This window comes from Sturnus vulgaris, chromosome 14 (assembly GCF_052056855.1).
Source record: "Sturnus vulgaris isolate bStuVul1 chromosome 14, bStuVul1.hap1, whole genome shotgun sequence".
NCBI classification, from domain to species: Eukaryota; Metazoa; Chordata; class Aves; order Passeriformes; family Sturnidae; genus Sturnus; species Sturnus vulgaris.
The window spans coordinates 5,486,565-5,499,925 of NC_142256.1; the positions used below are offsets into that span (position 1 = coordinate 5,486,565).

The 13,361-nt window shown below is 45.6% G+C and overlaps 1 long non-coding RNA gene across 1 annotated transcript in view; it reads left to right on the forward strand.

The window, feature by feature from the left end:
- LOC148222117 (uncharacterized) overlaps positions 1-13,361 on the forward strand; it is an 86,230-nt gene that overhangs the window by 37,605 nt on the left and 35,264 nt on the right. The window contains exons 2-4 of the long non-coding RNA XR_015806665.1: positions 9,068-9,168; positions 10,072-10,237; positions 12,803-12,918. This is a non-coding gene — a long non-coding RNA (uncharacterized LOC148222117). The remainder of the gene's footprint in view (positions 1-9,067; positions 9,169-10,071; positions 10,238-12,802; positions 12,919-13,361) is intronic.

Sequence of the window (13,361 nt, forward strand, 5' to 3'; positions counted from 1 at the left end):
AATAGTATTTAACACATAACACTTCTGGTCTTCTGAATTCAGAGTTGTAGGATGGCTTCAAAATAGGAAAATGCCCATTGGGCTAAGGAGAGATTATTCTTAAAAGTCTCTTACAGAGAATCAAGTGGGAAATGCTTAATTGCTGATACAGTGCATAAATAAGCAAATTTACTTTCTGTAACTTCTGAGAAATGTCTCTGAATAACCTGGCTGCTCACAAAGAAGGGTGTTCACTGCAGAGGCCCAGAGTGGTGGTACAGGTGGAGATGGTCCTGGTGCCTCCCTGCAGGTGTGATTTCAGTGGTGACCCGTTCTGTGCTGCCCTGAGCTGTGTGCCCTGTGCTGGGAAAGGCTGAGCACACCTGGCAGGGCAGGGCAGGTGAACAGGGACAGGTTCATCATTCCCAGACTGCAGCCAGCAGCTAAGACTGTGCTGGGATGGGTAGGGCTGTTCCAGCCAAGAGGCAAAGTTTAGCAGATGTTTAGCAAAAGGTTCCATTCTTCTTGCCACAGACACATGTGGAGCTGTCTTGGGTCTAGTAAGGATTTTATAAGTTTTATAAGTCATAGTTTATTGAGTTTGGGAAAGAATTGAATATGGCATCATGATCTTGGAAGCTGTTGTTCTCTGAAATATTTTATGATAACTAGTGAAAGAGAAGCTAAGTAGTTTTTTTGGGGTTTTTTAAACAATATTGCTTCTCTTCTTTGGAGTGTCCTCCTGTACTGTTCTCTTCAGTTGCACAGTGGGGTTTTCCTCTGAGTGATAAACAACCAGAACGCTGAATCAGCACTTTGGGGCAGTGTGAATCTGGCTTGGCTTTGCTCTGGAGAAAGTTCTTTACCAGCTTCCATAATGACTATGGAATGGTACAAATAAAAGGGGCCCGTTCACCACGGTGGCCATGGAAAGTGATGGATTTAGAGGCGTGGGCTGTGTAAGTGAAGGACGTGGGACAGGCAGTGCTGCACATCACAGCAGGCATTTGGAGGGAGGGCTTGGCTTTGGGCAGCCCTGGAACTCCCTGTTATTGCTATGTGCTGAACATGAGGCTACTGATAAAAATTAAAAATGTGATCATTTTATAACAGTTTGTGAGGTTCAGCCTGTAACTTATGCTGCTGTATAAAGTGTCCCATTGAAATGCTGTTGATTTGGTTAAGCTCAATGAATTTTACTGCAGGACTTGATTGCTGAGGGGAGAGTGCTGAAGTCACCAGCATTTGAGTGTGAAACAAAAGGGACTGGAGAGACACGGGGAGGATGTGACAGGAGACCGAGTGTAGACACACAAGGCTAACAAGCATTTCTGCTTTTAAAATGCCCTTCACAAAGACTGTGGCTGCCTTCTCAGCATTGCTCCAGCCAGCTGAGAAGCAGTGCAGTCACAGTTTAGGAGGCTGAAACATAACTGAAAAAGATTTCATTCCCAACAGGAAAATTGGATATAGAGCTCAAAGCCCCTGATGACCAGTCCTCTGCTTCAACAGAGACACCTCCATCTTCTTCTCTTGGGCCTGCTGCTGAATTCTAAGCAGGAATAAAGCTTGTACAGCACATGGAAATGCACTTTCCTCATGGGCACAGCTGTGAAGAGCAGCTTGATCAGAACTCTACAGACAGATGTGACAGGGCTGAGGAGGTGGAGGAGAAGGGGTTAAATACCTGCTGTACAGTGTCAGGGTGACAGGGCTGCCACCCTGGTGTGGGGAAGGATTCACACTTCTGCTCTCCTTTGCATATGTCAGCTCTCAAGGCAGCAGCAGCACAGAGGAGGAGGATGTTGATTGACACAGCCCTAACAGAGGCTGCCAGCAGAACCAGCTGCTGTGCTGTGTTTGCTGGTGGGCACAACACTGGGAAAAGCCCAGAGTGAAAAACCACCCTCTGAAAATCTGCATCTGAGCTGGAGAAACAGGGTTGCCAGAAAGTGACTCTCACTCCTCGCTGCTGTGGGTTTGCCTGGTGGTGTAGCCTGGAGCAAGAGCAGCTCTGGGGAAGGCTGGGACAGGTTTGCTGCTGTAACATCCCAGGAATATTTCCTGAGGAGCTGGGGGAGCAATCACTGGTGAGAAATGCTGAGAATCAGGCACGGCAGGTCAGTGTCCGAGTCCTCCCTGACTCAGGGCCTGCCTTTGGAAGGTTTCTGTTGTTTCCCCAGATGAGTGAGTGCAGACACTCCCAGGAGAGGCTCTGTCCATCCTCAGTGTGTGAGCACTCTCATTATTGTTAATGGCAGTTGCACGTGCTCAAAAAGCTAAGGCTCCCTTGTGATGCCTTGAGATAGAAGACTAATATCTAAATGATGTGTAATTATTTGAGCAAATGGTGTAACATGTGATGTCTTTGTTAGGTCATTGTTTTGTTGTTCAGAGAATTGTCCCAATATCATTTTTCCTAGGAAAATGACCACACACAAAAAGTAACAGACTCTGTTAATTTCTGCTTGGTTTTATTTAAACTCTCTGTACTCCCTTATTGTTTTCTAAAACTTTATTTCTATCTTCTAAAACTTGTAAAAGATGGGAGTTTGGCCCTTCAGAAATAATGTGGTAACACACTGGTGATCATGCTGTGTGCTTGGAGCTGGATTAGTGAAGAATCTCTACGTGGCAAACAACTCTGGAGAACTCTTCCTCAGCAGTCAGGTTCAACAGGAGTGTTAAAGCATCACAGGTGAAATGTCCCTGATGAGAAATGAAGTTTTTTAAAGAATAAAAACGTCCCTCTTTGTCTATGCAATGGAGCTGGTATTTAGTGCTCTTTAAGCCCATGTGGCTGTGCTCAGGGGGCTCAGGGGGGTGTGAGGCAGTGAAACACAGGAGCAGTGTGACAGAAGTACAACACACTCTGCAAAGGAGACACTTCTTGGTTGCAGTGCAGCTCTTTGAGGACAGGACAGCAAAGGAGCAGAGAGTGGAAGGGCTGCTCACCCTCATCCTTGAGGGCAGAGGCAAAAATACCCTTAAAGATTGTAGGGTGGAAGCTTGTTTGGCAGTGGGGCTCCTGCACTTCCATTGAGATTTGTTTCAGAGATGGGATGCCAAGTTAAGCTGATATAAGTGATGGCAAAGCCTGCACCCTGTGCCAGAACAGGCAGGACAAATGAAGCTGTCAGGCTCTGCCCTTCCTCCCTTCTCCTCCGTGGGGCACAGAGGTTTTTGGAGATCAGCCTTTCCTTGCCAGTGGTTTGGGCTGGGGGTGTCACTTACCCTGTGCCCCTTGGCCACTCATGCATTGCTGATCACCATTCAGGTGAGGGACAAAGGAGGGAGCTTAGCAGTCAAGAGGATACTGATGGGAGGGGAAATTGCTTATTTCAAAGGCTTTTAAAGTGCTCTCTTCGTCCTGACAACAGCAGAGTTATCCTCCCCTTTTATCCCCCTTACAGAGTCAGCCACTGTCCATTATGAGGAGCCCTGAAGAAACTCTGCTGCCTCTCCTCTCCTCTCCTGTCTGCTCCTCTCTCTGGGCTTGCCGTGCCTGGGAGAGGGGACTGGGGAACCTGCATGGCCAAGGAGGGAGTCCTGGCCAGAACCAACCCTTCAGATGGTGTCAGTGGCATGGCTTTGAAACTTTTAATAAAGTGGACACAGGGGCAAAAGAGGAGGATGAAATTCCACAGCAAGCTCACCAGAGATCTGTGGACTGCCTGCAATATTGGCTTTCTCTTACTGCACAGTCCAGCCTGGACTCTTCAGCTCTGCAGCTGCATGCTTAGCTGGAAAATCTCAGAATTTCTTGGAAGTAGCTCAGTTGTTCTGTCTGTTGTGGAGTTCAGTGCTGGCAGCTGACACTGCTCTTGTGCCATTTGTCTGATACCAATGGCACAGCTAAACTTGGGGTGATGCAGCTGCTTTCCAGCTGTGCTCCTTTCCAGGGGCTGCTCAGACTCTCCCTGCACAGTTTTTGTTTGTATTTGTCCCTCCTAAAGGGCCACCGCCCCCATGTGCCAGCACTTCCACCCCAAATAACTTGGAATTGCATAGACAGGTGGGCAAGGTTCAGGACAGGGATGAAGCTGCTTTTGCTTTACAAGTGGAGATTTAAGGCACAGGAAAATAATCTGGAAGGAGCTGGGAAAGGATTTAAGGCACAGGAAAATAATCTGGAAGGAGCACTGGGGCCAGCCCTTTAGAAACAGGGCTTTGTGGAAGACTTGCAGCTGAACATATTCAATATTGTAATCGTCTGGCTTCTTCCTTGCAGGAATAAAGGGACTCTACCCAGGTTTCAGATGCTGTCATTTCCACCTGACTGCATGGTGACCAGTCTGTCCTGCCATGTACCTGTGCCAACTTGGAGCCGTTTTTAGTCACCCATCAGTTACCTATCATATATTTGGCTGTCTTGAAATCAGATCCCAAAAGGTTTAGGTTAGGTTAACTGTAAGTTCTTGGATTGGGATACTTTTGTGTTCACTCTCAACAGTGCCAGCAGCTGTTATTTTGGAAATAGGTGACTCAATGGAGTCACAATACTACATTTGGCAGTGTGAAATGTTTCATTACACTTCTCTAAGTCAACATAAATGTTTTGTGTCTGGGCAGCTCAGCTATGAAGTGCAGGCTCTCGAGGTGTGTTGTTTCACAGGGCCATTGCCTGGGACACAGCTGTCCTTGTTCTTGGTGTGGTGGGGTCTGGGCACACTGGCTCGTGTGAGGCATCACAGATTAACCAAAATCTGGCCCTGGGCAAGAGCAGGGCCTGCATTCCCCTCTTTCTTGAATGGCAGTAGTGACACTGGGAGCAGACAGTGCCTGAGCACAGGGTCTCACATCTCCAATACATTTCTCCATACAGAAATGGTATTTTTCATGGGAAAATATTCCCTGGACTTCTATGCAGTCAATAGAGGTTTATGGGGGTTTGCTCCTGGTAAAGGTTCATCCCATCTGGAAAAGTGGAGAATATCAGCTGTCATAATTGAAATGCTGCTGTTGATGTGTTAAGCATAAAAATGTGTTTGGTCAGTGACTGTGGCTCAGAATTGTAACACTCTCCAAGTGCTCCCTGCTGCACAGAGAGGATGTGAAATGGCATTTTTATCAGTCAGTGAAAGCTTCCTTTAATTGGCTCCAGTCAAGTTTCTGTATTGTTCTGTGTAATCTGAATTAAACATTGGTTTGACTGCATATGTGGCTTTATCTTCCTTGCAGACAGAGGGTGCTCAGTCAGTAACATCAGCTTTGAAGTTAAGTTATTCATAGCTCAAGGATTGATTCTGACATTAACACTGTTTCCCTACACTCCTTGAAAATGCATCCCACCACCCCATTCTTTCAGTTCCTGCTTTAGTATTAATTTTAAATATCTGCAATTTCGTAGTGAAAATAAAAGCTCCTCTCCTACTCGGCACATGAAAGGTTGAAAAGACCAAAACTAGAGATTTAAACAGGGAATGTTGCTTTTTAAAGAGTATCTTGCTCATATTTATAAGTTACCAGCTATCATTTGCCTTCATGTAGAGTTGTTTTGGCACCTCCATCTGTGAGGAGCTTCTGTCACTTCTCACCCAGGGCTGTGGCAGAAATTCCTGCAGCAGAAATACTGAGGTTTAACCATACAAATATTTAGCCTGGATCTTATTACTGCCATAGGTGCCCAATAGCTTAGAGTCACCCCCTTAACCTGCTTTTAGCTGCAGGTACAATTGGGTTAAGTGACATTTCCTTCTCTTTCTCTTTTCTCTTTTTCCTTTTCTTTCTTTTTCTTTTTCTTTTTTTTTCTTTTTTTGCAGGGACATGTGGGGGAGGAAGCATGACTTTACTCTGAACTTTCTTCTTGTTTCTTTAAGGAACATTTTGTGTGAGAAAGACTTGATGTCAGTGCACAAAAAATGACTTAAGATTTGCATTCTTTTGCCACAGGAATAAATGAACAAAGTTTGCAACTGAAAAGGCATTTTTACACCTTTTGTTGTTTAGTAACATAGAAATCCCATTATGCTTCATGCATAGCCCTAAGGAATGTGCAAACAAGTATTAGATCAATGGCATGTCTCTGCAGCTTCTTTTATCATGAGTATTTAAAACTGAATATTCAAACATTCATTCATATTTCAAACATCTGTCTCAAATAGTGGATTTGTGTTGGAGTATGTTTTATTGCCAATAGATAGGTTAAATGTAAAACTTTTAAATGTTTTATAAGTTGCAGATGCTTAGCTATGGTCTTGTAACAGTGTTTGTGGGTTTTCTTAAGCACCAGAGTGGAAAATCAGAATAAGCTCTAAAAGGTAGCCAGAGAAAAAGAGTTTAAAAAAATGAAAGGTACCCACCCACCTGAAAGCAGGCTTGTGAAAAGTTGTGTGTAATTCAGAGAATCCAGCTGGGCTGCAGTCACTGGTAGTGGGGTCTGCATCCTTTATTGGCATCTTAAACATCTTCCTTGCCCAGGTACCACCCAGGGATCAGCTCCTGCTCCGGGTGCTCAGCCCGTGCAGTTTGACACTGACCTCGGGAATGGGGGACTGGGAACCAGCTCTGTACTGGGGTGGGGAACTGGGATGGAGAAATCAGGGTGGGTAATGGCTCTGGAACTGGGGTGGGGAACTGGGGTGGGGAACTGGGATGGGTAATGGGTGAATTAACCAGGGTGGGTGACTGGGATGGGTAATGGGTGAATTAACCAGGGTGGGTGACAGGGATGGGTCACTGGGATGGGGCACTGGGATGGGGCACTGGGATGGGGCACTGGGATGGGTCACCAGCTCTGTACCCCAAGGGCTCCTCCTCCCCTGGCTGCAGGGCTGGCTTTGGGAGAGCTCTGAGCCCAGCCCTGAGGAGGTGCCCCCCGTGTCCCCCTGCTCCTGCAGCCCCCCAGTCCCTCCTCCTCTCCTTCCTCTCTTGGCTCTGCCCTTCAGAAGGACACAGGGGTCAGAGCTGCTCTCCCACTCTTTGACAGCAGGTGAATAAATGTGCTCAGGGGAGGGCAGGGCAAGGTAAGGTGGTTGCTCCCCTGTCCAGGTGAATAAAACTCAGCCTTTCCCGAGCTCTGCTGGTTTTTTGAGCTGTTTTAGCTGGGCTGGTGCAGAAATGCTGCAGTGCCTGAACACGGAGCTGCCTTTGGAGGATGCCCAGTGCCTGAGGTCAGTCTGTGCCAAGGGCTCTCTCAGAGGAAAGTGTCCCCACCTGAGGAGGTGTTCCACGTTAGAATTAAAAGTATTTTACTTTTCGTGGTGGAAATATTTTTCAATGACAGGAAAGCTTTTATTTATTATGAAAGCATTCCTGGTTTTGGTGAGATTTTTGCTGTCTCTCTGGAGTGCAGGCTGTAGCAGGGAAATACGACTCCAGTCCTTTAAAGAGTTTTTCATATGTTCCTGTTGTGAATTCTGACTTTCAGCCATAAAAAAATTATTGTAGAACTATGACTTTAAAAACAAATTAATATTCAAACAAACCAAATAAAAAGCAAAGAGAATACATTCCTTAAAAAAAAAAGGCACCTCTCCTTTTTGTTGAGGCCATTATATCTGGAATTATTTTACTGAATACTTCATAGTTCATTTTGCAAAAATAACAGATTAGAAATGTCTTAACAAGGCCTCTCTTCTGGGAATAATCTCCTGGGAGCTGGATTTCTTTTTTCTTTTCTTTCATTTTTTTAATTAATTTTTTTTTTCTGTCAGGACACTAATAACTGTTTTTTTGCACCACTTTGTTGTTCTCATCTTGCTTGCAGTTAAACTTCAGGAGTTGACTTTAGTTTTTGTGAGTGCAAATACTTCAGCATTTGGACATCTGGCCTTTACCAGGAGATGCTGCAAAATTTGTCTTGCTTGTAGATTTTCTGCATGCATATTTCCATTTTCGAACTGTAAGACAGTGTGGAGTGGTTCAACAAAGTTCTTAAATTTAATCTGTTTGAAATAAGCTGGAGTAAGATTTACTTTAAACAAAGCTGGTGTTTGTTTAGCATTTAGCTTTTTGTAGGCTGAACCAATGAAGATGGCACATTGTGTTAAGCCAGTAAAAATGTGTGTATAAACAAGATCTCTACACAGGGCACTGCATCAGTTTTTTTTCTCAGATCTACTTTTTGATCCAAGTATTTGCATCCAAATATTTCAACTTTGCAGTAATCAAGACTTCAGCTCCCTGACGGGTTTGCTGTGTTTCCTGTAATGGAAATAGGACAAAAGGGAAGGCAGGTAAATGCCTTCAGGTGTGATGTGCCTTGTGTGGGACCTTTCAGGCCATGCTGCATTGTGCTGACAGAGGAGGCTCTGCTCCCACCCCGGGCCCTGCAGCAGAGTACTCTCATTGCCCTCTCTGGCTCCTGGAGCATGGCATCATCCCTGGTTTATTCGGCATTTTCCCTGGGCCAGTCCTGTCCTGTGGTGTGTCCCTGCTGTCCTCAGTCCCTGGGAGTGTCCAGGCTCAGGGCTCTGCCCCAGGGGAAGGTGTCTGTGCCCCTGGCAGGGGGGACAAAATCATCCTCGGGGGGACAAAATCATCCTCGGGGAGACAAAATCATCCCCAGGCTCCCGGCCAGCTCAGCCCCTTCTGTAACCTTGGGGACTCCACCCTGTCCTGGTGGCTCCTCCAGCCCCTGCCTGCATCTCTCATGACATTTGTGCTCCCTCTCTCCTCAGGTGAGGTCCCAGCTCCTCACCTGCCCTCAGCAGCTCCCAGTTTTCCCAGCTCAGTGCTCCTCCCTGCTTTGTTCTCTCCGTGTCCCGTTTCCTGCAGCCTGTCCCGTTGTGCAGCAGATTTTGGGAGTGCTGACATCCCAAGCTTTGGCTCTTTGCTGCTTTGGGGGGCAGGGAGGAGAACATCCAGCCCAGCCCCTGCTGAGCCAGCCTGGACCCTGCTCAGAGCTGTGCTGGCTCTGTCTTCCCCAAAGATTTACAACCTGGCCAAATGTGAGTTTTTGCTTGCTTTCTTTTAAATTAGTAAAAGACACAGTGAAATCCGTGTCACCAGTAAAATCCCCTGCAGGAGTGTAAGGGACAATTCTGTTGTGTGCCTTGAGGCCGTCAGCAGAGTTTGTTCTAATGCCTGTGGAGCGATGGATACTCCTCAAGTCCTTCTCTTAAAAGTACATTAATTTTTCTTCCAGAACCGATCAGAAAAGAATGCAAAAATGGAAATCCAAAATGCACCTGGCATGAGACGTTGTCCAAACTTCTGCAAAGCTGTGAGTGAGTGGAAGCAGAGCAGGTAAAATCTGTCATTGCTTGCTTTGTCTTTAATAACAGCTAATGCAAACACAAACTGCTGCCTTGTTTTTGGAGATACTCAACCTCTGCTGCTGCTTTAAGGGATTAGGAAAACACCCGTGGTGGGAGGCAGATTATCTCACATCTGTCTACTTCAAGGCTTCTTGTGTCTTTCTCTGAAACATCTGGTGCAGGCTGTTGTCAGAACATAAACTAATTGATATGTGCATGTGTTTTTTATAGCTCATTAGCAGGGACTGCTACTTTTCTCAGTGATTTTTTTTGGTGAATTGGTAATTTTTTTAGGTGAATCAAAACTAATGGCTTGTTGCAGCCCAGAACACTTGAAATATGTTCTTAACTTTAAAAAGACCTGCCCAAGTAACCGTTTTTATTTTTTTCATTTGGCAATTATTTGGCATCTGAAACAGTAAGATTTTTTTTTCTGAGATGACCTAAATCAGGAAATATTTGTCACAGCAAGGAGTTGCAAGACATTTGTTTTGAAAGACATAGGTTTAATTTTTTACTAAGACAAAAAGGCTTCACTTGGCTCTTAAATATATTTTAAGCATGAAAATTGTACTAAGAGGAAACGTTAAAAAATATAATGTATTGATATTTGACTGAGGTTCAGAGCATTTCTTCTGCTGGAAAGGTTAATAGTGGGATAGAGTTGGTTGTGGCAGCATTTTGACTTTTCTGAAAACCTCTCCAGTCTGATTTTTTGGAAGGTTACCTGGCCCTAAGGGGTGACCATCAGCGATGCCCTTTGGCTGGAATGGCCAGAAGCATTTTGCTATGCTGAATTTATTTGGAAGCATTTTGCTATGCTGAATTTATTTGGAAGCATTTTGCTATGCTGAATTTATTTGTTATGCTCAATCTGATCTGCCGAATAAAGGCTCTGATCACACGGACACGAGGGGCAGCTCTGCAGGGTCCAGTGGTGTGGGGCAGCGCTGGAAACATCTGGAATTCAAAGAGCCATTGGCAGATTGACTCCGTGGGGCTGAGATGCCCGTGGGGATGGAGCCCAGAGCACAGCCCAGGCTCCCAGCTGGAGGCAGGCTTGTCACCCGGGGAATGCTGGGCCAAAACGTGCAGTCAAGGGTGGTTTTACTAAGCCAGGCCTTGGTGCAGGTATCACCTCAGTGCTGGACCCTGCTGGCCTTTGGCACTGTTGCTCTTTTTCCCAAGCTGGGTAAAAACCTCCAAAACCTTAAACTTTTGAATACCATTAAATATCTTTACTCTTAAGCATCCCTGCCATGACTAAATGTACAAATCAAATGTGACAAATAGTGAAGTTAATTAGTGGGCTGCTTTTCCACTCTTCCTTTGTGCAGAGAAGTGATAAAAATAAATATGAAAGTGCAATCTAATGAATTTAAGAGTAAGAGGTAATTTTTAAAAATAAAAATCTGCTCATAGTGGTTTCTCCAAGCTTTAGTCTTCTGTCTGAAGCCGACCTCTATTTGGATGAGGGAATCAAACTCTTTGGTTAATAGAAAGAGATGAACTGAATATGAAAGCGATTGAGGGAAGGGATGGAACATCTAAAGGCTACATTGTCATTAGTTTTATTTTAGTGAAAATAATTGTACATGTTTAGTTTAAAATGTACGGGGAAACTTACTTTGAAATATAATTACATTTAGCAGTCTTGTAGCTTTGTACTTTGCGCTATAAATTGCGTTCCCAGTTGTTTTTCATCTCCTGTAATTTAAATAAGTAAACCTTTTGTTCTTAAACTCTCTTAGTTCCTTCTAATTCTGCTGATGGACATCCATTTCTACTGCTTTATTTTATGTTAATATTTAACAATGGCATGCAGTTACCCCCCTGCTGGCACTGCTCCACCTCCTTTGTTTCTAGAAGGCCTCTTTTTGCCTCGGTCTTTAGTTTTATAGAAGAATCCAAACTTCCTGTCCCTGCATCTAGCAGGAGCGAGGTTTCTGCATAAAGTGGCACAAAATCCCTGGGGAAGGGATACCCCCAAGCAGGGAAGGTGGTGCTGGGCTGTCAGTCTCCTTTGTTCCTGGCTCACATGGAAGTATGGAGTGGATGATGCTTTGTGGGCCAGAGCAAAGCTGTGCCAAGGGAATGCAAATCCACTAGGTGTGCCCAGGTAATTTAAAATGCTCACGCTGGCAGCTTTTCTGCATGAGTAAAGCTGTTTAATTAATGCGTTTTCCCCACTTTCTTTCCTTGACAAGTTGATTCGAATTGAAACGGTCTGTAATAAGCTTGTCACGGGTCTGGGGGACAAACCAGCCCTCCTGCAGGTGTGTTTTGTGTTTGTGTGTGAGCACAGGGGCTGTGGCAGCCCAGCCATGGCCCAGAAGGGGCTCGGGCAGCAGGGCTGGCACTGCTGGGCCAGTGGAATCAATGATGGGCACAGGGGCTGGGGCACTGCTCCTCCTCGCCTCCCCTCCTCCACCCTCCAGAGAAAGCTCGTGTTTAATTTGCTCAGCCTGTGCTTTGACAGGAGTGAACACGGAGACCTGAGCCCAAGATCAACAAAGGCAGCACTGGGCATTTCAGCCACTGCCTTTGAAATAGGCCTTGACAATAATGGAGTTGGGAAGCCCCACTGTTCAGCCCTCTTTATAGTGTTAATAACTGTCCAGAAAGAAGAGAAGCAAGAAATTGCTCAGATTTCATCTCTCAGATTTCATCTTGCATCCAGAGTGCCGCAACAAATCAAAGTGAAATGGGCCCCATGGTGGTGCCTGCCCTGCCATGCTGGGCTGCCCTGGGCCCCTGCTCTGCTCAGGGCTCTCGTGCTGAGCAACTGCTCCAGGCAGGCACAGGCTGGGCAGGAGCACCCAGACATGAATTCCTTTGTGGATGTGGAGCTGAGGCTGCAGCCTGTGCCCAGTGACAGACACACAGAGGCCACAGGAGATGCCTGCTCTCCCTTTCACCTGCTCTGGCTGCCCCAGGACACATCCTCACCCAGCCCTCCAGTGTGCAGGGCCGCTTCTTCCTTGAGGGATCAAGGTGAAAATGAGAGCTGAGCTTGGGCGAGGCTCAGCTCCTGCCTGGCATCTCCTCTGGCCAAGCTCTGGGGGAAGATCATTGCAATCTGAGCAATGATTCTCACAAGAAAATGTTGTTTATTGTTTTACAAATGCAAACTCTTTGATGCCATTAACAGGTAATGCTGTTTTTTATGCCTTATGGCATTCATGGAATTTGGAGTTGTATGCCTTGTCCTCAGGGATGCCTTTGGCAGAGTGCTGGAAGTCCAGGAGGACAAATGTGTATCATATATTGAGATACGTTTTAATAACTGATAAGACTGGCAAAAATATTTTACTTCAGGAAAAAAAAAACCCAAACCAGTAAAATGTGCAAAAGAGTTCCTAGTTTTAAAGCAGAACAATGATAATCAAAAGCAGTTGCAGCTTTTAATGTTTGTCCATCTCAGGTCTATATAGTAGAAAAAACTCTGGCACCTTCATTAATTTAAAAGCTTTTTGGATCAATAATCTCCACCCTCTTCATACACAGAAGCAGCTGGAATGCATTCTCGTGTTGCAATAGACAGTGCATGGTCTTCAGCAGTTTCCTTATTATCTTTTGTAATTAGCAAATCAAATTTTTGTCTTTAATCCTTTTGCATCCAGGGATATTTTGTGCTCAGAAGGCCGGGAAGTATGCATGAGCAGATTGTCTTGCCAGTTGGAGCTCCCCAGGGCACTGGGGGAGACGCTGAAGAAGAGGGGCAAGAGTTTTGTTGATTGTGAGTATTTGCAGCATGACAGCATCCTTTCCCAAGGAGTGCAGCAGCACAGAGGGAACACATGCTCTTGTGTTCACATCTGGCATTAACGTATAAAATTTGAGGCATATAAAGTTTCTTCCCGTACAACTAAATTAAAAACCTGTGGCATAAGGTAAATTGACAAGTGCAGAACTTCTTGGGTGGGAAATTTAAATGGTTGCAAATGTTTCCTGAAAGCTTCTGGAAGTGTGTTCCTGAGCGTGGCTGTCTGCAGTGCCCAGCAGTGTCAGGGAGAGCTCTCCTGGTCCCATGATTGATTTTGTTTTATGGGGGGAAATTCTCTTCTGGTGGTGAGGAGAGCAGTGCCAGGTGGGACCGAGCCCAGGCTGCAGAGCTGAGCTGTGCCATGGAACACAAGCTCATCTTGGCTCTCTTTGGAGGGGTGGGGAAGGCACAGGTCA